Raw genomic sequence first — 23,914 nt, 5'->3', positions numbered from 1 at the left:
CCCGCCCACAACTCAGAGGGGAGTTTCTGATGAACTCCTGCTGTTCTGCAGAGAATATGTCTTAAAAGCAATTTTTAGATATTGGCTAAAAACAGCATCAACATAATTAAAAGAAGACAACACATCAAAATATCATCAGAGTGGGACTTTAATTTTCTGTGTGCTTCTAAATAAATTCAGTAAGTTTTCCAAAAGTGATCCATATTTTATTTTTACCCTTTTACAAAGTTGATAGATGCTTTTAATTCTCATTTCTGCAATCTCCCAGTAAATAAATAAATAAATAAATAAATAAATAAATAAATAAATAAATAAATAAATAAATAAATAAATAAATAAATAAATAAATAAATAAGCAATAGTACTTATATTTTCTTCAGGCAAAAATTGTCCCAAAGGGAATAAATTAATAAATAAAAGCAAACAAACAAATGCTAAATTTTAGGAAATGGTCTTTTATTTAGAAGGTCTGATTATTTGACTTCCTGTTGGAGTTTCCCCACTGTTCACTTCCGTCCAATGATCATTCAAGAAATAGATTGACAGATTAAAGAACCACTTATGTCACAGTCTCAGCAGCAAAGCCCCGCCCCCCTCATCCAAGATGTCGGAGCTGCGGGAGCGCGCGCTGCCAGCTTTGCTGAGTCTTTGTGGGGGAACTGGAGAGAAACTTCTTGACGTTTTCTGGTTTTTATCGAGCTGAGCTCCATACCTGACAGAAATGGTAAAAGTTTGGAAACGAAATGGACTTCTCTTTGAATAAACATCTGACTGCTGCTGGATGTGAGTTTCAGTCTGTTAGCTCGGAATGCTAATGCTAGCTCGTCTTTATTTGCTAACACAGTAAAGTGGAATGATAATCATCATAAATAAATTCAATTCATAGTTGATTTTCTTTTGAATTTGACATATTCTAGCGAACCTTTTTGCTAATGCTAGCTCGTCTTTATTTACTAACACAAAAAATGTTTTGCTGAAATACCATGTACCTTGTATGGTTTTTAGTTTGTAATCAGTTTTTTTCTGCATTAACTTTTATTGTTGCTCGTTTGAAAGTAATTAAGATGAGTATTTTATGCTTAAAATTTTAATTTATCTTTCAAGATGACACCTGTTTGAACAATTAAGTTAGGATGAAAAAAAAAGTAAATTAGTGGAATGATAATCATCATAAATCAATTCAGTTTATAGTTCATTTTCTGTTTAATTTGACATATTCTAGCTAACTTTTTTGCTGATGCTAGCTCGTCTTTATTTACTAACACATTTTTTTAAAATACTATGAAGCCTTGTATGGTTTTTAGTTTGTAATCATTTTTTTCTGTGCTAATTTGTATTGTTACTCATTTGAAAGTTACTAAGATGAGTATTTTTATGCTTAAAATTTTAATTTACTGTTTGAACAATTAAGTTAGGATGAAAAAAAAATTATTTAATGGAGGGTGATCATCATAAATCAATTCAACTTATAGTTAATTTTCTGTTTAATTTGACATATTCTAGCTAACTTTTTTTTTGCAGTAATTAAGACCTTTGTTGTGGTTTACAGGTGAAAAGGTCATCTTGGACTTCTGGACTGGTTTGCTCCACCTAACAAAAGTGTGACCTCTGACAAGTCGTATTCTGAACGGATGTGGCAGCGCTGCATGATGGGAGGACAGCGCAGGCGATGCTGTGGAATGAAGGTGGCGTGACGCTAAAGATGGATGGGTGACAACATGAATGGAGGAAATCCAGACTGGAAGTCTGCTGTCAGGGTGCAGGTCCCACAGGACGGCGATCATGGCGAGCATCTTCAGGTTGGACCAACATCTCAACACGACATTGACACTGAGGTAAGTCAGGTGTTCCAGACCCCACACAGTTAAATTAAATATATCAAATAATTGTAAAACAAGCAAACAAATAGTAAATATTGTTTCTAAAAAGGTTATTTAGGAGAAACCAGTTGAAGATGCAAATGTGGTTTTTGTGACGTGAAACTCAAACCCCGAGAGGCATAAAATGCTGCTGGAAGGGAGCCTGAAGGTGTTTCAGGTGTGTGAGAAAACCTCCCCAGAGTTTACATCATCTTGAGGAGCTCGGAAAGCTCAGACTCCCAGGAGCAGGTGGGAGGCGGTGGGTTGCAACACAGTTTCAGGAATGACGGCTGAGTGATTGTGGACACAAAACAGACTTGATTGCTCAGAGATTCTTCACCGGAAGTTATTAAGAGATGTAGTTACATTTGCAGCTGGCAGTTATTTTCATCGCAGTCACTAATATGTTCTATTTTTTGGTCTTACCTTTTTATTTCTTTAGTTTCTTTATCTTTGATTTTTGTATCTAGTTTTGATATTTTAGTGTGTAAACTATTCTGCAGAAGATGCAGTAGCAAAGGAGTGTTTGTTTGGAGATTAATTATAGAGAAATCAGTTTTTAATTTGTTTTTATAGCAGAGATGTGTCTGGAGGCTTATGATGATGGAAAGGCAGATCAGTGACACATGAGTCTGAGTAAACATTTGCTGAGTCATTGTCTTTTTTTGTTTGTTTGGTCATGGTTAGCAGCTCTTGACTTTAAACAGGCTGTGGGCTGAATAATGACTGCCAATTAACAACCACACTTCCAGTTACTCCCTTTTTATAGTCCAATTTATACTTTCATTAAATCTGCTTCCCGTACGTTGGTCGGAATAAATCTAAACATTTAGACCAAAACTTTTAAAATTAAAGTGGACAGACACTGATCTACTGTTTCGCATCAAGTGGTCATTTTTGGTACCACAGTTCCAACACTTAAAGTCTCACTCCAATCATCTTTTGATCTTTGTTTAAAGCGTTCCCAGTCGTCTTTTAATTATAATTCTGCTGTTTTAGCTAAAATCCAAAGACCTATGTGGTTTTCTAGGATATAGTTCCTGCAAAGGGACAGGAGCTCATTAGAAATTCACCACTTAGTTGTGGAAGGGGCTCTTGGCATGTTGTGAGCCCGCCCCTACTACAGGCTCTCCTGCTGGTTTACAGCCCTTCACTGCCTAGAATTACCGGAGTATCAAAAATGGCGACCAATGTCAGAGCTATCCAGCCGTACAGTTCTGATCCAGATTCCAGCTCAGATGAGGAAAACAAAGACGTTCATGGATCTATTTGTCTTTAAGTGGATGCATCAGAGAGTCTTTGGCCGGCCTATTTCACTTTTTCATCTTGTTCTAAATCTGTTAGTATATCACTTAACCAGTTCTTATTCAAAATGGACCACCTCTTTTCTGACCATTCATAACATTCATTTGTTACTGAACAGTGAAATAGAGGCATGAGGATGACCTCATTCCTCTATTTCACTGTTCAGTAACATCTGTTTAAAGAAGGTTTTTAAGACTCCTATGTCTCTTAAGCTTTGAACATATTTGTAAAATTTACTGCATACATTTAATAATCACCATCTCATTCTTTTCTTTATTTAGTGTTGATGAGTCAGAAAGTGGGACATTTTAAAATTGCCATTTTAGGCAGGTTGCACAGTTTATGTGAACTCAAGCTACTATCACAAAAAAAAAATTAAAGTTTTTTTTTTATTTTTTTATTGAAGTTAGATCATTTTCTCTCTTTTCCTCCCTCTTTGCACCCATTTTTCTCTCTAATTAGTGTCAGATGTTACAGTTAACTGATGTAACGCTTTAGTCTCTGTGTGTCGATTTTTTTTCCTGGTATCTGACAGCATTTAAAATCAAGTGAGCATGCTCAGGTTTGAGCAACAAAACATGTCGATAAAGATTATTTGAATTGGGCCGAGAGGCAGAATGAAAGCGTGGACAGAGGGCGGGGTTAGTGTGTCTGAGCGCGTGTGTCTTCTGACCTCCCGCCTTTATTTAAGTGCTGAAGGAGGCAATTTGCCTGCAGTCTGTCTGCATTCCAGTCCTGCTGTTCTGTATGAAGTAATCTGCCATTTCAGCCCCATTTTTACCTGATTGTTTTGTCAGAGATGAGGCGGCGGCGAGGTCACACGCTCGGATTGGAATGTAGATGGCGTGTTGGCATTGCTGCACTCCTGCAGATTCAGAATGAGGAGCGGCTGAAACACCAAAGAAAGAAAACGTGTCTGATTTTTGCAGCCTGCAGCAGCTGATAGAACCTCGCGCCTCTGTGGAGGTGGAGGTGCGATGCTCAGGAAACACATTCAGGGGATCCGCTCTTTTAAAACATTTCCCTGCATTTATTTTATGTTTTTACTGTTCCATTCATGTTAAAGTCAATGAAAGCTCAATAGTTTTATCATGACGAGTCTCTGATTATTAAAGTCTCTTCTTTGTTTTGTATTTTAACAGAAATTCTGGACACATTATTTTTCGTGAACACAATGGAATTGTTGCAGTGTTGTAAAGTTGTAGGTTTTCTGAAATTACAGATTGAGAGGTTGGATTTTTTTTATTAAGAAAGGGACATTGAGTTTTAATGGATATTAAAAACAAATTGAATTATGCCAGATTTTATCCATAAGATAATTCCATCTGAAGTCTCTGACAGGTTGATATTGCTGAAGAAATAAAACAGATTTTAGGAAACAACATATAATTTATAATAAAGGGAATATTCAAAATACAAATAGTAATACAGTATAAAACCATATCAGTGTCTTTTTTTGTTGGGAAATAAGCTGATTATTAGCCAATTATCTTCTTTGTCTCAGCTCAGAGTTTTGGTTGGAAAATTCTTCTTCATGTTGATGATCTGTTGTTGATTCAGATTATTTCAGTTTCGAGACAAATATTCATCTAAAAGTTTGACACTTCAGGGCTGAAACCTTTTCATGATCAACTGTTTATGTATTTCTCCATCTCTGATTTTCTTGATGCTTTAGAATAGGGTTACTGTTGGTGTTTGAAATAAAACCAAACTCTTTGACTTTATTACCCAGAATACAGCTCTAAGTGTGACTCCAATGAATCTATCTTGTTAGCTTAGTTTACCGTTTCAATAGTCAACGATTCCAATCCCTTCATGAAACAATTAGCTTATTTGCATACTAGTGAAAAGTATTTGTCCCCCTTCAGATTTTTATTCACCTTTATTGAGATTTTCAGTTTTACTGATAACAACCTTGACGGCTAACAAAAGTGACGGAGAACAAAGTATTCCTTAACCTCTCAGCATTCATTTGTACAGTTCAATGCTACACAACAAACAGAAAATGAAACTGAAAATAATGATTTAACTTGTTAAAGGAAAATCCTTTGTCAACCTGTAAAACAATTGAATAACTGGTGGTTCCATTTTGACAATAAAGACATTTTTTTATGAAAAATGAGTTTCTCAGGTCTGTGGAGGAATTTAAATCCATTCCTCTTAATAAGGCAGTTTGTATTAAGACACTTTCCAAAAGGTCTTAAAAAATGAAGTTTTGAACTTCAGACTCTAACTAGACCACTTCAGAACCTTTGGGTTATTTTATTCTCTTCATGAATGGACTTGCAGCTGACCTAAGTGTTCCTCTGAGCGTTTTCAGTATTTTCCCTCTGACAACATTCATTATATGATCCTTTATGCTCCCCCCCCCCAAACCCTTACAATACCTCCACCATGTTAGAGTATCACTTCAGAGGTCACAGAGAAGATTTTTGTAGACCATGAAATACATCTTTGTGTGAAGTGGCTGAGTTCTTTCAACTCTTTATCATTTTTTTTAGTTTTGTTTTTTTAAAACGTGTGTTTTACATCCGTACCATGTCAGTTGGGTATTTTATATTTATAGTATAAAAAGTCTGGTAGGGACAAAAGCCTTTTGCCAGCGCTGTCTGGATTTTTGCACAGCCTGTTGTGACCCTCATTCTAACATGCTGATGAAAATGTGGATGCAGTCTGGTCAGCAGCTCTGTTTCCGGAGCTGTTCCCATGGTAATGTTCAACTGCTTTTGTGCAGTCACACAAAGAGAAAGCTATTAACGTGCAGCATATGAGGATGCACGTAAACAAAATGTCCCGCTCTTACCTGTAAGTGCAGGACATTTTGTTTACCTGTTAGGAATAGAAATAAAATATGTATGTCTGTCTGTTTAAGCTTATTTTCCACTCTTGTGTTGTTTTGTTAGGAAAAAATAACCAACCCCACTGAAGTCAACATATTTGAAATCTGGGATGACACATTTGAGTCCAAATCTCCATTATCCTTCATCAACATAATCTCTGCTTCTGCTGCTTTTGTTTTGTGTCAACAGATTTCATCATGAACGGTTTTGCAACAGCATCGTCACTGGGAGTTATTGAAAAATAAAATTTCCTTTGTTTTTTGGCTCTGAGATCTCAAGTTGACTAAACAGCAGAGCTAGTTTTTGGTGATTTTCATCATTGTTAAACTTCCAGATGATCGATTTTACACTAAAGTTGGGTAACGTGAGGTCAAAAACATTAGTTATTAATCTGTTTACATTTGTCTACATTACTCCATGAAGCATCAAGACTACGTTTCAATTATGACTAATCTGAGGCTTAATGTCTTACCTTGAAACGGTAAATCTGTTTTAGATTACATTTGCATCAACGTATTTGGAAGAAACAAGCTAAATGAGGAATTAGCATGTTTACTTATTGTGTAGTAAAATGAAGGGCAATTTTGCACGCAGCACAGTTTGATGTAATTCAATTAGCAGTCATAATATTAGCTCCCAGTCTGATTTAAATTTGCTTTCATATCTTAAATTGCGCCTGTACCTTTGTTACATGAGAGCTCTCCACTTCAGCTTCTCTCAGCATACACAATGAGACGAGTCGTCTTCATTCCTGTCAGCTGATGCCGAGTCTTTGATCTTCCTGTTTGAAGAGCGGCTCTGACCTCCGTAAACTCTGATGTGAGGCGGGAGCGTGTTACAGCCCAGACCCTCTGAACCCTAGAGTCTCATGCCGAGTCCTGAGCCGAGTCCCCCCCGCTCAGTCTTGGGTCCCAGCTCTGGCCTTCAGGTGCTGAACCCTCAGCAGGTAAGTGGCCGCCTGCACTCCTGTTGCCCACAGAGCAGTCTGCTTGGACTAATGAGGTCCCTGGGTGCATGCGGCCCGCTGACTCAGTCCGGTCTTTCTTGTGGGGTGCTGTGATCTTGCGTCTGTTATGATGCAACCACTCAGTTCTGCAAGAACATGTTTCTCAGATGGACTCTCAGTGACTGAGGTTCCTTAAAAAATTCTATAGAGTAGTGGTGATGATTTATGTCAATTTTCTTTCCTCAGCTTCCTAATATCTTCAAATATCTGATCCCACAAACTCGCTGCTGTCTGTGAAGTCTTCAGGTCCATCCACTCTCGGGTTTATGACCCATACCAGGGGTGGGCAAACTATGTCCTGGGGGCCCGATGGCCGATGGCAAAAGATCAATGGACTAAACTGCACAAAATGTAATTTATGGATCAAATCTGAGTCCACCGCCTCTGTTTTGATGTTTCAAATTCCCTGCTGGACACTTGCGCGTTCGTAAACCTGACGCCATGTGTGGGAGGAGCTACCGTCAAGTTTTTCTCAACCAAACCTCATCGCTACATCACTGAAGACTTATGTTGAGAGATCAGACTTCTATATTTTTTTATTTTGAAGAGCTCTACAAAAGCATTTGTAAGCATGTCTACATGTCTGGGTTCATTCATTCAATAATCTCTCATCTGTATGTAACAAACTGCCAAATGACCACAGGTGCTGTGATTCACCACAAACTACAATAATATTGGATTTTCTTCAGAGCAAAAGCAGCTCTGAAGAGCGATGAAGTGTCTTCCCAACAGATCCTGTTAAATTTTCATTAAATGCAGATTCTAATGGTAATGAATAACCCTCCTGAGCTGGTTTGTGTTTGGTGAAAAAAGCTTTTAGAGAAAGAAAAGCTTCAGAATGTTGGGAGCTGTGATGATGGATGTTTGCATAAAACTGCCGGGGCTATTTTCTGATCAACACATCTTTAAAATGTTGACCTTTTCCAAAAAGCGCACTCCCAACAGGGATTTCTGACGACACAAATGTCAGCTCGGTGACACAAAATGACGAGTACTCCTGCTCACTTCCTGCCTTTCAGCTCCTCGGGCGGTTTGTTTCGTCTCTTGCTCTGCAGCGTTTCGTATTTTTAGATGGAAACGGACAGCGGCGAGGGAGGGTCAACGCGAACACAAAGGTCACGGCTCACCTCATGGCCCGCGGCAAAGTGCCAAGAAAATGATGTTTCCGTTGCTGTCATTAATTCCCATGAAAATCACAGGTTGGCAGGGAGGCTGCCATTTCTGCCTCCCTCGCCCCCTCACCGCAGACAATTACAGGTCATCCAGGCCCGCTGCCATGCTGCTGTTGTCTGTGGAAATTGCAAGCTGTTGCTTAAGAACCCAGGAGAGTGACTTTAATTAAAGGCTGCAGTGACCGACTGCTGCTGGCAATCAGCAGCCGCCTGCTCTGACTGCTGCCTCCGTCTGTCTGCTGCTTCCCCGTCTCTCGTCTCCCCCAGGCTCCTCTCCACTTCTGATCTGTCGGTTCTTCTCTGTCCACTGCCCCAGCTTCAGGTTCACTCCTCACAGAGGTTATTTTGGGTTTCCACAGGCAGTTAGCAGCTGCTAAAGCTGCCACTTTTAGTTATTCACTTGGTTTGTTTAGGATTAGAAGATGTTTCCTCCTGACAGGTTTGACAATTTGTTTTTTCAAATTCATGCACACAGTAGCAACATCTAACAGGCACAGTGGAAGCACAAGACACACAGAACCTCCAAATAATGTTTTTATAAATGGCACTGTGTACCCATAAACCATGGCGTTCCATTATAACACTGAGATCAAAATCCTGAACTCATTTTTATAGAAAACATTTTCAAGAGAAATCTTAAGACTAGTTCCAAGTGTTTTTATTGATGTGGATTTACTTACATATTTAAGACTTTGTTTGGACTTGTGTCCTAAAGCACAAGACCTGAACAGACTTGTGACTCAGAACAACCGATATGACTCAAAGATTTGACTAAAAGAGATTTGACCTGTAATTGTCACCAGAGGTTCGTAAATGAGATCTTTGTCAACAAATGATTCGGAAACAAATCTAAATAAAGAAGTGATTTTTTTATTTATTTTTTTGGAAAGCAGTATTTGTAGAACTGGACCTGTGACTTGTGGAACTATGGGAGTTTTTGACAAGACACTTAACTCTTATTTTTGACTGAGATGATCACTTGTATAAACCATGAGCCTGAAGTCATAATGTCTGGTTTGGGTTTATGACAATAGTGTTGATTCTGACTTTTAAGTTGTGCTTAAAAAAATAGTTTGAGGACTTGTTTTTTCAAGTCATACTCCAAAGAAAATAGTGTTTTTGGTGTTTTCTTACATTTTTTGTAACATTTTTCTTACGATAGTGAACAAAAAGAAAAATTAAGATTATTTTCTTCCATTTCTGAATATTTTTTTATTCAAATCATTGTGAATCAAGAGCAAATAAAGAATGCAGTAGGAAAAAGCTTGCGGCAGTGACGTAGGAGCTACATTTGGAAGCCATGAGCTCCCTGCTCCGCCCCATTCTGATGCATCCACTTGCAGACAAATCGATCCATGAACGTCTTTGTTTTCCTAGAAAACCAAAGGTTGTTTTTTGGGGGGTTGGGCTAAAATCAGCTCAGTCATAATAAAAAGACCACTTTGAAGATTATGGAAGCCCAAGCTGTTCTTAATTATATAAATAAATACAACATTTAATCAAGCAACACTCCAATAAAAGTCTTTTCAATAAATAATTGACCATTTTATTATGAAATACATTTCATTAAAATTTAAATGGACCATTTTATTATGAAATATATTTCATTTTTACTTTAAAAGATAATTTTCATGTTAAAAACATTTTATAATAAATATATATCATAATAATTTTTTTTTCATGTTGGATATTATTATAATCATGTGAGGTTTTTTTTGTAAAAGCTTGTATTTCAAAATTACTGTTTTCCAAAGTGTCCTTTTTATTTCACAATGCTGTTTTTCAGAACGACGTATTTATTTCATGATGAGCTTTTTCCGAATAATAACTCTGTCTGTCAATCACTGAAAGTGGGCGGGATCTAAACGTTCATTGGCTGATCCTCTGAAATCGACTTGTATGCCTAGACTCCTGCTCTACTGTGTGTAGCACAATAAAAAAATATTTTTTTTCTTTCTTCATTTAGTGTGAAAGCATCCTCGTTATTGTCACTTAAACTAACCGACATTTGTGTTTGTTTATGAGGGAGAAAAAAGGAACATTATGTTTATGGTTGAGAATCTTCGTTTCAGGAAACTTTTAAACTTTAGACCGTCCTCGACCGGAAATAGTCAGTGTTATCACGTTCTAGCTTTACGGGAGTCATTCCGGGCCCAATTAAAAAGGGTCCGGGCGGTTTGTCCGAACCTACTCTAACCCAAACCCTGACGCGGCACCGACGCGGGTCGGGTCACCAAATCCTGCTGATCGTCCGGTTCCGGGATTGTTCCGTGCACCGGAAATGTTGATATTCCACGACTTTGGAGCCCCTTTTGGGGAGAAGTCCAGCAAAACAGACAAACTACGAACTGTATGTCCAAAATAAATGTATATCCTGATAGTAACGGGTGCATTTCTCACTAGAAATATTGTCAAAATAAAGATTAGTCCACAAAATATTTTATTCTGAGGAATTTTCCACCGAAAAAGAGTGAATATCCCACCGTGTTTTTGCTAGCGACAGGTAGAAACTCAAAAGCCACGTGATCAGTCACGTGATCCGGCGCACCTCCGTAGAAATGAATGAGAGAATGAGACGTAGCAATTCTACAATTTAGACCCTTTTTTTTGTGAAACTGCTACGTTTTTGCCTGTGGACAAACGTGGGTACTGAACGTTTTTGTAGGAGACTGGGAGACTGGTTGCGCTGAGCTGCATACTCCCACCTAGTGTTGAGGAGTGTGTACTGCACCATCACGTTCGCTGAAGGAACACTCGATCGATGTTGTTGGTGCTGCTGCTAATGTCTGATTAAAGGAGTAGCCAATCACAAACGTGTCCCCGCCTTGTCTGGTTTGATTGACAGACAGAGTCATTATTCGGAAAAAGCTCATCATGAAATAAATACGTCGTTCTGAAAAACAGCATTGTGAAATAAAAAGGACACTTTGGAAAACAGTAATTTTGAAATAAAAGTTTCAACAAAAGAAACCCAAGCATGCTTATAATAATATCCAACATGAAAAAAAATAATTATTATATTTATTTTTATTATGAAATGTTTTTAGCATAAAAATTATGTTTTAAAGTAAAAATGAAATGTATTTCATAATAAAATGGTCCATTTAAATTTTAATGAAATGTATTTCATAATAAAATGGTCAATTATTTATTGAAAAGACTTTTATTGGAGTGTTGCTTGATTAAATAATGTTGTATTTATTTATATAATTATGAACAGTTTGGGCTTCCATAGAAGATAGATCAGAAGAGGATCAGAGTGGGACTTTAACTCCAACATGAAGTAAGTCAGTCAACGTTCAGGTCACAGAAACTCACTGCTATTGACTAGAAATCAATTTGCAAACTACAGACGGAGGTCATTTTTGCTATTACAATCCTGCTATAAAAACCAAAAGAGCATTTTACATGGAGCTTAATCACAACCAGATTTAAGTCCATTTATTTTTCTAACAAACCCCTCTAAAAAAACAGGGTTCTGGGAAAAATTCTAACCTGTCTACTAGAAAAGGGGGAGTCCTTCAATTATGTGCTAGTATTTGTGTTGTGCTGTTTTTTTTGTCGAATCTGAGATTGTGATGCCTTACTAATTTTAAGAAAACAAAAAAATATCTATCCATCAGTGTTCAAAAATATGGATAATTGTGCAAAAAAACCTTAATTGAATTCAAATAAAATCATAACCTACTTTCAATACTATTGTATTCTTCAGATTCTGCACGGTCCACCAAACAGAATCGTTTTTCACCAAAACATTCCCCCCGCTCCAGTTTTTTTGCAACTGTTCTTTTTAGTCAGTTTTTATCACTTTTTTTTAATAAGTAAATTATAGCTCTTATTCATTCTAAGAAGTCCCTGTGTGCATCTACCAAAACTATTTGACTCTCCACCAAACCTCAGTGGCCACCTACCAAGTCTCCACAGCAATCCACTGGAACGTGTTTCTCCAACTCTTCTGTGGCTGGTGAACCTCAGCTGTGACGTCGACCCTGACTTGCTGTGAGCTGGCCAGTCCTTTTCTCATACCAGCATCACATCTCACTAATGATCATGAGCTGATGATAACAGCCAACTCCTAACATCTGGTGCATTGACCAAATCAGAGAATTGATACTTGAATTGTTGGCCTCTGCCAGCTCACGTCGGGTCTCCTCATTCTTTGTTTTTAAAGTTTCATCATTTCCTCTGGGCCTGGATCTATAGTTTGGGTAAACTTAAAGCCAAGTTCTTGATTTTTTTTCCACCCTTCAGTCATGTTTGTATTTGCTTCCTTTTTGATGTTGTTTTTCTGACATGGACACACGTGCTCCGTCTCTCCATCTTCCTTTTGGCCACATGTCTCATTCTCTTCTCCTCGTTCTTCATGTGTGTGTGTGCTGAATTGATTGTACTTCACATTCTGTCCACATTTCTTCTCTCTTCGTCTGTGGAGTGCTGGCCGACCGTGGGCTATTACTGTCTCATTAAAGGGAGGCTGGGGAGACGCAGGCCTGATAAATCAATCAAACTTCCCCTCACTGTGCCAGAGGGGAGATGGATCGAAATGGATTTTGTCCCAGCGAGAGAGTCTCCCAGGGTGCATCTTCCAAATGGTGTCAGAGGATGTATATGCTGAGGCAGCACGCTGACTTCAACAATAGCTGAGCCTCCATTTTCATACATTTAGTGGGATTACATTGGCAGCGGAAGGATGGTCTGCGCTTTCAGTCCGTCTTATCACACGCGCTCAGTGTGCATCACGGTCAGCGAATCCTGGTAATTTGACAGAAATCAAACTTGGCATGCGAAGCGAGGTGACAGAGTCCTCCCGCAGACATTTAAGCTTATTTCACTTTTCTATCACATCGGTTTATGCAACTGATGAGATTAATAATGTAAGGAGGACTGTTTATGAATCACCTCTCAGCTGAGCCTGGTGAACACGCTCTACAGTACTGGCCGTCTTTAATCCTCTATATAGTAGCCCATAAATAGAATCTAATTACGGAAAACCTTCACTTAAATATCAAAGCAAAAAAGATGCTTTGGAAAAGAATAACTATGAAATTACGTTTTATGAGATTGTACTTGATTTAGGAGGATGATAAAGCACTAGCTGTTGTTGTTAACTTTACTTAATTGTGTGATTGCTTAGTAAGCATTCACACTATAGTGATTCTCCTGCTCCTTTCCGTACGTTCTTTAGCTTGTAAAAACTCAGTCACACTGCCAATGATTTCAGCAATCTTGATGTCAAAACATTCAGCTTATTCAGGACATTACTGCTTGTATTTTTGGTATTCATAAACTTTATAGTTTTTGAAATATTGAGCAAAATATTCCCTATAGGAATTGAATGATAAAGTCTTCAAATTAAAAAAAAGTATATTAGCAACAAGCCTTTAAATATATTCATGGGCTGTTTTCATCTTTTATAGTCAGTTAAAAAGTGGAGCTTACCTAATATTTTTTTGACGCTAATTTGGAGTTTAGCTAATATTTTAGCAACAGTTTAATGTTTTTGACAAATTTTGTTTACTGAGGAATTTTAGGCTATTTTGTAGTTTAGCTAGTATTTAAGCAATGAGCTAGCTATTTTGGCTAATTTGGCATCTACTAAGGTTTTTTTGGCTAATTTGGAGTTTAGCACATATTTAAGCAACACACTTAATATATTTCCAAATTTGGCATGTATTTTGGGATTAGTAAGCAATTTAACTACACATTTTTAGCAATTCTTCAGAGGTAGATGGTGGCACATGTCGTAAGACTGGCTATCGCAGGCACCATTGTGCCTGGCAGCTACTTGAAATATTAAATTTTTGTTCTGTTGTTTACTACAATTTTACACAAAGTATTGACACTGGTCATGTTTACTATTGTTAAAACTGAATTTGACAGATAATTCCAACTCAGTTGGTGTCAATGCTTGTCAAAGACGTAGTATTACTGATTTCAGCAACGTTGCACAAAAGTGTCTATTATTTGTTGCACAAAATAAAACACAAGGTGTTTATTATAATTGTGTTCAAGCTAAAAAATAAATGGGGATATCTTTTCCTTAAAAATATGTGTCCTTCTACATATTGGAGTTATTAGAGATGATTTTTTTTTTTTATCAACTATTGCAGTACCGTGATATCATGGATATTGTGAGCCATATATCGCATATCGCATCGTATCGGGAGGTACCCTGTGATTCCCAGCTCCAGGCGACAGTAGTTCCTCTAGAAACGTGACTCAGAACGACTCGGACCAATTACCGTTGACTGGTTATAAAATGGCTCCACCAGTATTGGGTAACCATGGTGACATGTGAGGCATTTTCTACGGGTGACGGTAACACCTCACTTTACCCGTTATGTCTTCTGTCAGTATTCCGCAGTGTACTACAATGCTATAAATGACGAATAGGAATCTGAAGTTACAAGTGACAGTTAGGATTTTAGTTATGTAAAAACAAGACTAATATGTCTAAAATGATTTTGCATTGAGAAGCTTTCCATATCATTATGAATAGCTTTTATGCCAGCATAATTGCTGCATGGGAGGGTCACAACTTCTGACAAAGCTTATATCAGCTGTGAAGGTCAAAATCGTTAGCCTCTTTGTCAAACAAAGACGATAACTCGCTGATGAAAATTACAATGACCAAAAGTGTCTGTTTATTTGAAGAACAAAGAAAATCTCCATTAAAGTCATTAAGCTTAATGAGGATATTTTACTTTAACAAGAGTTTAAAAGGCTAGATATTTAGCCTCACTGATGGTTCTCGTGGTGCCGTTTTTCTGACCTAAAACTGCCAGCTGTCGCTTCTCATTCTTGCTGAGACAGAGAATCTGTTTTTTTTTTTTCAAGCATCTACATGAACTTTTAAAGCTTGGATTTAGGGAACTTTCAGCATCTAGAATCTTAAGTTAATAGCCTATGACAAGCCCCTACATGGAAGAATCTGTAGGTTTCTACAGGACAAAACCTTAACTTTTGTCACATGTGTATTCCTTACACAAATACCTCCATTCCTTCAAGACGACATGGAAACACAACACATCGTTATGGAACTGACCTACACTATGAACACAGAGTTCTTCTATTCTCAGCTGTTCGGCCCGCTGTGTTGTGACTTTCTACTGTTATGTAGACAAACTGTTTTTTTGTCCTCCTGATTGTTTTTGTGCTCCCTAATGTTGTTGCAGCGCCGCCTGCCTGTACTCTGAAGACGAGTTAACTTTACACTCTTCTTCATAAACGTCAAAAGCGTCTGTGACCTCTAGAGGCTGTTTGTCTGATTAAATTACCATCTATCCTCAAAGTGTCTTTGGTGTATTCACACTGATCCAATACTGGAACCAAAAATTTGTGTTTGTTGAACTGAACTGCTTCTTTTAGTCACTCGTCGTTGTTTAGCTGATGAGTCATGAAGAATCCAAAACACGGTGACGCATGAAACACTTCCACAAACTGAGCCTTCATTAAAGCCTCTCTTATCTGCTTACAGACTAAAGTCCGACCACGTGCTTCAGCATCAGACTGTTTTACTTTCCTGAAACACACTTCCAAAATTTTGATGAAAATAAAACTGATTTTGAAGTAAGAAATACGGGAATATAAATGAAGCCTGAGCTGGCTCTCTGTCCATGGACATATGAAATGTGTCGGATTCATCAAATCCAGAGGAAGGTTTCCCCTGTGAGCACTTCCTCGGCGGCTGTCCAGCTTCCTGTAAGGTTTTAACAGCTGATTGACAGGCTGCTGCTGAGTCGAATGGCTGCTGTCAAACTGCAAATGAGCAGAAGTCAACAGGTGAAAATGTGACAAACAGCAACAACCCAGAGAGAATACCTCCTTTCTCTTTTAGTCTGAAGCATCTTAAAAAGCTTTTTTTATCCGCTCTCTAAGACCTGGGAAAAACAAGACAAATACAGCGCCCCCTGAAGGTCGATAAACAGTCATTTTATCCACTAAAGCTGTTTAAAATGCCAATTACAGTAGTTAGAAAATACTGATTACTGTAAGTGGTATTTAAAGTACTATTAGTACTAGTTGTTTTTGTTTTAAAAACCTTTGGAACTTATAGGGCCTAAAACTCAGCTTTTGTCTACTTTTGAATTCCCCATTGTATTTTCAATTTGAAAGACTTTATGCTTGCTTATTTGGTATCATTTAATTAGCACAACCTCACCTATATGACACTAACTTTATTTTATCATTTTTCCATGTTGTATTTAAACACCAGACATAAAATCCTGAAAAAGCAGAAAATTCCCTCCAGATAGGAGTGATTCATTTTGCTGTGGAAACTACAAAAATATTTAACAAATTCACAGATTTCTTCGAATTGGCGTTCCTATTCTGCCTTATTTATTAAAATAAAGGTTTTATCTAAAAACTACAAATAAATGCCACATTGTCTATTTAATCTGACAGAATGTCCATCACAGAGTTATTTGAGTTTAAGTTTATCCTAGACAGTTTTATAATGCTGATCTCACAGCTGCACAGCAGGACACCTCAGGGCGTCCATCAGTTCCAAATGACTCAGATACAGCAAACGGATATAACTGAAAACAACTATTTTAAACGCTGATCCTTATGAGACTAAAGTATGGATGTCCAGATCCGATCACATAGTTTCAGACTACAGATGTCTCCCAGTCAGGGTTGAATATTTATTCATTTTTTTGATCAGCGCTTTGTACCTTTAAGCTTATGATTTCACATAAACGCCCTGGGAAAAGTCTGAAAACCATGAACGGATCATGAGGTTTTACTGCCGCAAAGCACAGCGGAATACAGCTGGGAAAAGGTGATTAAAAAAATAATAATAAATCCATAATGTCTCACAAACAACCAAAGCTACTAAATATTTACATTGGAATGAGTCATGAAACTCGTCATCATATTCCTACTAAAACAACAATGATGAAAGAAAGTCCTTGATTTTAATTTGTAATGGAGAAATGAATCACTTCTGATCAAAAATGTTCAGTCACCAAACTTTCCTACGTGACTCATTTTCACTGTTGTGCTGATTTTTTTTTTTTTTTTTCTTTTACTCACTTTAAAATATTTTCAGGTCAACATGGATCATAAATAACCAAAAAGACTCACAGTTCCAATTGAACTAACACTACAGTTTCCAAACTTTCTCACATGACTCATTAACACCTATTTTTTCTAGTTTATACTTGCATTATTTGCATTTGGTTGTTAAAGCTACTTCACAGAATATTTATATTTGCTGTATGTTTTGTATGTTTGCTGCACTAAAGTGCTCCAGATAAAGTGCTGCAGGCGGCTCTGAAATGAACAGAAGACTCCAGCAAAGTTACAAAAAATACAGGTCTTAAGGTAAAAAATTGGCAGAAATGTTATTGGATGTTTTTATTGTCATAACCGAAGGGCTGAAATGATCAAGAAAAAACAAATAAAGAACTAAATGATACCCCCCCAATCAATGAATAAATATTTGTTCTGGGTATCTATTTATTGAATTCTCTATTTTGTGATAGTCTAAATAAAGATTTTTGATTTTTTTTGTGCTAGTTTACCGTTTCATTAAATGAAGGCAAGTAAAAGAAAATATAAAACATTGAGAAAGAAACCAACTGTTACATTTTTTCATTTTATTACACAAAATCTGAACAAGGAGGCACTTGTTCATGTTGAAAATTAAAGCAAATTTGGTGAAACAAAAACAGAAGTCCTCCCACACAGAAAGCCAGCCGGAGAGACCTTAATTATCCGGCACAGCTCCTGCATCTAACCCTCCAACTGCCATTGATCCGCACCGAGCACTCAGACACTCTTCTGTTAATGACCTCTGACAGCAGGGACGAGCCTGTTGGTCGGATCGCTACAGCTGTGACATTAATACAGCATGTGTGCTCTACATGTGTGTGTGTATATTTACAGCTTAAAACAAAAGGAATAGCGTCTCAAAAGGCGGCGTTTCATTTTCCATCCAATTACTCAGAGAGCAGCCTTCCTCTGCTTTGTTGGACCCGTTTCTGCTGCAGAAACAGAGCTGTTAAGCTCCGAGCTCTGCCTCGCCTGCTGCTAATTCAAGAGAAATTCTGATGTCTCCAGTCTTTTCAAACCCCAATTTGTCTTCTTTTTGTTCTTTTTCCTGCACGACTGTTAAAATATGCTGATGAAAGGAGGCGAGTCTTCGCAGGGAAACAACTGTGAACCGGTGTTTTTATACCCAGAGGAAACCTGCCGTCTTGTTAGGCTGCTTATCTGCCTGACGTGACACTTTTGCCGGATCAAACGTCTCATCACAGAAAGCAACCAAACAAAAGTGCTTACCCATAATCCATCAGTGCAGGTACACTATGCAGAGGGCTCTGAAATGAACAGAAGAGTTTGTCGTTAATCCTTCAGACAAGCTTCTCTCTAATTAACAAGCTTGACTTTAGCAAAACAACAGAAAACGAATTGTGTTTTCTTGACAAAATGCATTTGTGTGGTTCTCCTGCAGCCTCTGTTTTTGGCAGATTGCAGGAGAAGCTGCATCCATCAAAGGCGTTCAGCTAATTAGCAACATGATTTACTTTCTGCCCACAAGGCCCACTTTCTCCCTCTTTTCCCTTTTTTTTTTATTCCACCCTTCCCCAGATTTGACCAACTTTCTGGGTTTGCAGATTGACGTGCCATCATGTTTTTGTCTCATGAGATGTTCACCATTATTTGAATGGCTAAACACATACAGGTGGAAAACAACTCGGTCACAGTGCAATCAAAGCAACCTCCAATTATCTTGTCATGGAAGAATAGATGCTATTTTTTTACATGAACATCTAATGTCAATCTTTTGTATTCAAACCTTTTATTTTTATTTATCAGGTATATCATCAAGTCTCCTCTATTTTAGAGTGAAACACATTGTCTTATTATTGTTATTTTACCCACTCATCAGTGCTGATGCACAAGTATGACAAACAGTAACTCTGCCCTTTTAGTCAAAGCTGAACAGTCTCAGAGAGTCTGTTACAGAGATATTTTTATTCTTGCCTTTTATTGCAATTAGCATTCTGAATCATTTATCTAGATAATAAACAGCTGTAGTTTTTCTGGTTATATATATATAAATGGCGGCAGTGGCTCAGGTGGTAGAGCGGGTCGGCCAATGATCGAAGGATAGGCGGTTTGATTCTGGCTCCCGCCAGCCAAGTGTCGTTGTGTCCTTGGGCAAGACACTTAACCCTACTTGCCTTCAGTGTGGCTCCACTGGTGTGTGAATGTTCCGGTGATGGTCAGAGGGGCCGTAGGCACGTAATGGCAGCCACGCCTCTGTCAGCCTGCCCCAGGGCAGCTGTGGCTACAATAGTAGCTTACTGTCACTAAGTATGAATGAGGTGTGAATGAATAATGGATATACAATGTAAGCGCTTTGAGCGTCTGGAAAAGTGCAGATAAATCAAATCCATTATTATTATTATTATTATAAATGTTCACTCTTTTTCCCCAACCAGATGAAAAATTATAACTTTGTGACACCTCAAGAGGCAGCCATTCAATTCAATTCAATTCAGTTCAGTTTTATTTATATAGCCCAATACCAAAAAAATAATTGCCTCATTAGCTTCATGCCGGACAGGCGATTTACTAGGACTGTAAAAGAAGAATGAGCTTATCTAACTCTACAGTTACATTTAAATATTGTAGCAGATGGGTTAGAGGACAGCTGGATGTGAGACGTACCAGAGACGAGGTCCACTGCCAAGAACAGGAGCACCGACGAGCCTCCTGGAAACTGAAGTCTCTCCTGTTCTTCGCAGAGGGGTGCGGGAAAGAAGGAACAACATATGAATCACACTGCACCATCAGAGGCATACAGAATTAATAGAAAAATAAATAATAAAAACTAGAGGAGAGGAGAATTAGATGAAATTGAGGACAGAACTCCAGTGCACCATACTTTCCCCAGCTTCTAACTTCTAGCAGCCTTCTATGTAAATATGAAGGGAATCTACAGTGGTGGACAAAAGTGTTGGTACCCCTCAGTTAAAGAAGGACAAACCCACAATTCTCACTGAAATCACTTGAAACTTACAAAAGTAACAATAAATAAACATTTTTTGAAACTTAAACAATCAAAATCAGCCATTAATTTTGAATTGTTGATTAACATAATTATTAAAAAAATCAAACTAATGAAACAGGCCTGGACAAAAATGATGGTACCTCAATAAAAGATTGAAAACTATTTGACCAGAGTGACATGATTAACTCAGGTGTGTCCTTTAATTCACATCACAGGTGTTTTATTTATTGTTACTTTTGTAAGTTTTGAGTGATTTCAGTGAGAATTGTGGGTTTGTCCTTCTTTAACTGAGGGGTACCAACAATTTTTTCCACCACTGTACATATTTTCAGCATATCAAGCATATATTTTAGAAATAGGTAAATTATAATTATTCCCCCATTCTCCATTACAGTAGTGGAGCAGTATGTTAAATATTCTCTGATTACTAGCTATCCTGGCAGAACGCCTGTCCAAAGAGCAATGTTTTAAAGATAGTTTTGAATGGGCTATACGAGTTATACATAAAGCCGGTTATGACGATCATACTCATCCACTTTTTACTCATTCAAAATTACTCAAATGAAAAGATTTGGTTAATTATTTAACTGCACAAATTATGTACAAAGCCCAAAATAAAATCCTGCCTAACAACATTCAAAAACTGTTTCCAAGTAGAGATGGAGGGTACTCCCTAAGAGGACAATTTAGATTTAAAATAAATATAACTTGTACCAGAAGAAAACAATTCTGCATTTCTGTTTGTGGTGCAATACTGTGGAACAGTATATCTGACAAAATCAAAAATAGTCCATCAATAAGGTTATTCAAAATTCAATACAGGTCAAAAATATTTAATGACTATATAATCATAAATAAATGAGGGGCTATTGTGGATGTAAAGTGATTAGTGCATATATGCAAGTGTACATACATATACGTGTATACTATATACATCTGTATAAAGTTTACAGGTGTTTACATCTATATGGATTCTTTTTCATGTGTGTATGCTGTTTTTATTTTTTTTTTACTTTTTCCTTTGAGACAGTGAGTTGATATAGGCTTGAGTAGCATTATTTAAATTAGCTAAGAGGGTGGGATTAAAAAAGTTTTTTTTTTTTTTAACTTCCTCCCACCCCTTTTTGAACACTATATCATGTGTGTACTTGTTCTTTTTGGTTACTCTTTTGTTTCCTGTTTGACTGTTTTATTGTTTTAAATAGTGTTCAAAATAAAATAAACTGGAAACTGGAAATGTAGACACTGCGCTGGCCTCTCTGACATGAGCTGGGAGTTTATTCCATAACATTGGGGCTTGGTGGCTGAAGGCTCTACCTCCAACTGTACTTTTAGTAACTGACCATGTATGGTGAGAGTTACGAGTATTTAAAGAACGTCAACACCGGGGTTGAAGCTCTGGTGTTAAAGAGATATGCAACTAAATGTATTTACTGTGGAGTAAACTCAACTGTGACATAAACTAAAACTAGGGAGTGAAAGTTATTGGCCGAAGCCGAATAATAATTAAAATGCTGAATACTGAATAGTGAATATTCTTTCTTAACTTCTTTTTTAATATTGTAGTAATAGCCTAAAATACATTTTACACAACTTTTTCAAATAAAACATTTTTTTTTTTTTAATCACTCAAGGTTTTCCAGTGAGTACTTTAAAATATTTCCACGGAGCCAACATTCTAAAGTAGGTGCTAGATCGCACACTTATCGTGTATGGCAAGTGAAAGGGATTCATAGTTACGCGCCACTATTTGGCCTCATTCCCACCGAAGTCCAATGTTGTTGTTTTTTTTATTTTGCAGTATTTGGCTGAACACTTTCGGTTGCCAAATATTCGGTGCAGTAATAACTAAAATATTTCCAATGTGAGCTAGCCCCTGCCATTGGTGCTCAAATTTAAAGGCAACCCCGTTGTGCCAAAAATGCAGTTAATCAAATGAGCACTAAAGTCTGGTTTCAGACAGAAGAAATATCGTTTCCACTCTAATGGGGCTCCGATTTGTTATTTATAGGTAGTGTTTTTTTCTTTGTTGTCAGCCAGGTGGACCATGAATGGACTCAACAAAACTCTCACTTGACTCAGTCTTGCCCATTTGTGGAACATTGTGAAGTTAGGAGTAAACTTCAGTCACGGTGGCCGACCCATTAGGACTTCCTTCCTGATGTTAGAATACTTCCTTTTCCAGTTTTTGCTCTTGGACCTGCAACAATGTTTCTGCGCCCCTACCAGGATTATTGCAGATGATCAAATCAAGAGTTCAAAATAGGCTCTGTGGCTGTGACACCCTGCATGTTGAAGCAAGCTGCAGCCACACTGACTTGTCATAATCTAATGTATTTTGAAAAACTGTCCAGTCTCTCCTGTTGGGATGAAGTCTAAAACGAGCTGAGGAGTACGAAGCTGAAGTTTCTAAATCTGGCAGCAGAGAGTTGGAGCTCCGTTAAGTTTGCAGCTACAAAGATGGGACATCAAACGTGGAGAGCAAAGGCTCACCTGATTGTTGCTGCATGGCTCCAAGCCCACATTCTGCTGCAGAGAAACCCAGAGGGGGGGCGAGACATGTTAACACTCACCCAAACAGCCTGAGCTGCTCCTAATGGCCTCGCCAAAACTTTTCATTTCATAATTGGCAGGCAGCCGTTGAGAGATTGACAAATGAGTGTCGGCCATCAGCGTTTTTTTTCCCTGAGCCGGGGATGCCAGAGATGGAGGAGCGGAAATCAAAATAATTAAAATAAATAAGGTGCCAAGCGATGGCAGTGCTCCCTCCAACATGGCAGATGAGAGCTGCCAGCGAGGAGGAGAAGCAGGGATGGCTCGAGTGTCAGTCTTCACCTCCTCTCAGAGACCTCTCACCACTAAACCGTTATTAGTGACAAAAATCTGCCAGCGAGTCAGTTGGCTGTGTGTAATTGTGCAAACGTGTGAGTTTGTGTGTGCTGATTATCAGAGTGAACCAATGTGCCGATAATGAGAAGTTTACACTTCACCACGAGGTAATTTTCACTTCCTTTGTGCTTTTTCTGTTGGACAAAAGCAGCTTAAGTGAAACTGCTGAAAACACGAGATGTCTGCTGGTGACTCGACACGCTTGAACACAACTCAACGCTGTGCATATGGACTATATTTAAACACAACTGTGTGGTTGAAAAGCTGTCACTGACATGAGAGCAGGTCAAAAAAACATTCAAACAAAGCTTTTGAAGGTTTTTTTTTCTGGATGGATGAAGTTAAATGTTTCTCATTAAAGCTGTTTGCTACTTTACTCGGTTCCAGAGTGCATAAAATCAGTTTCAACTTTAGGTTTTGCTATTGTCAATGACTGCATTAGCAATTAAAATTCCTAAGGCAAATTTTATTACTTTGAAATATTGGTGCTTTTCTCCCAGTCTCTGCATTTTTCTTTTTTTTTCATTTTTTTTGCTTTGTATATTGTTTATGTGGTGTGGTAGGATTTGTTTTTTTCTTTTTTCTCTTTGCTTTTTTGTTCTATTTACTGATAATGAAAGTTTTTTGGGGGAAAAAGAACCAAAATGTGGAGGGAAAAAGGACAAGAAATATTGATTTCATTTCCTGTCTAGAACTGAGTATAGAAATGTGTCCAAAAACTTTGGACCCATAAATACAGATTTGAGACCTTCTGCTCCAGTTTAGGGGTGTAACAGATCACAAAACTCACGTTTCGGATCGTGTCACGGTTTTAG

At 37.8% G+C, this 23,914-nt stretch overlaps 1 long non-coding RNA gene across 5 annotated transcripts in view; it reads left to right on the top strand.

Annotated features, from left to right (window-relative positions):
• Nucleotides 1-580: 580 nt before the first annotated feature.
• Nucleotides 581-23,914, top strand: part of LOC112137821 — an 88,489-nt gene continuing 65,155 nt past the window's right edge. For 2 of the 5 annotated variants that reach the window (XR_002917620.2, XR_004948539.1), the window contains exons 1-2: nt 583-783; nt 1,550-1,835. This is a non-coding gene — a long non-coding RNA (uncharacterized LOC112137821). Of the gene's footprint in view, nt 784-1,549; nt 1,836-6,795; nt 7,790-23,914 lie in introns of those variants that run through there. The other 3 variants (XR_004948540.1, XR_002917618.2, XR_002917617.2) reach the window with 3 other exon arrangements.

The sequence above is a fragment of the Oryzias melastigma genome, linkage group LG10 (genome assembly GCF_002922805.2).
Source record: "Oryzias melastigma strain HK-1 linkage group LG10, ASM292280v2, whole genome shotgun sequence".
Taxonomy (NCBI): domain Eukaryota; kingdom Metazoa; phylum Chordata; class Actinopteri; order Beloniformes; family Adrianichthyidae; genus Oryzias; species Oryzias melastigma.
Note: the sequence above shows the minus strand (reverse complement) of the source record. Positions and strands in the feature narration are given on the sequence as shown.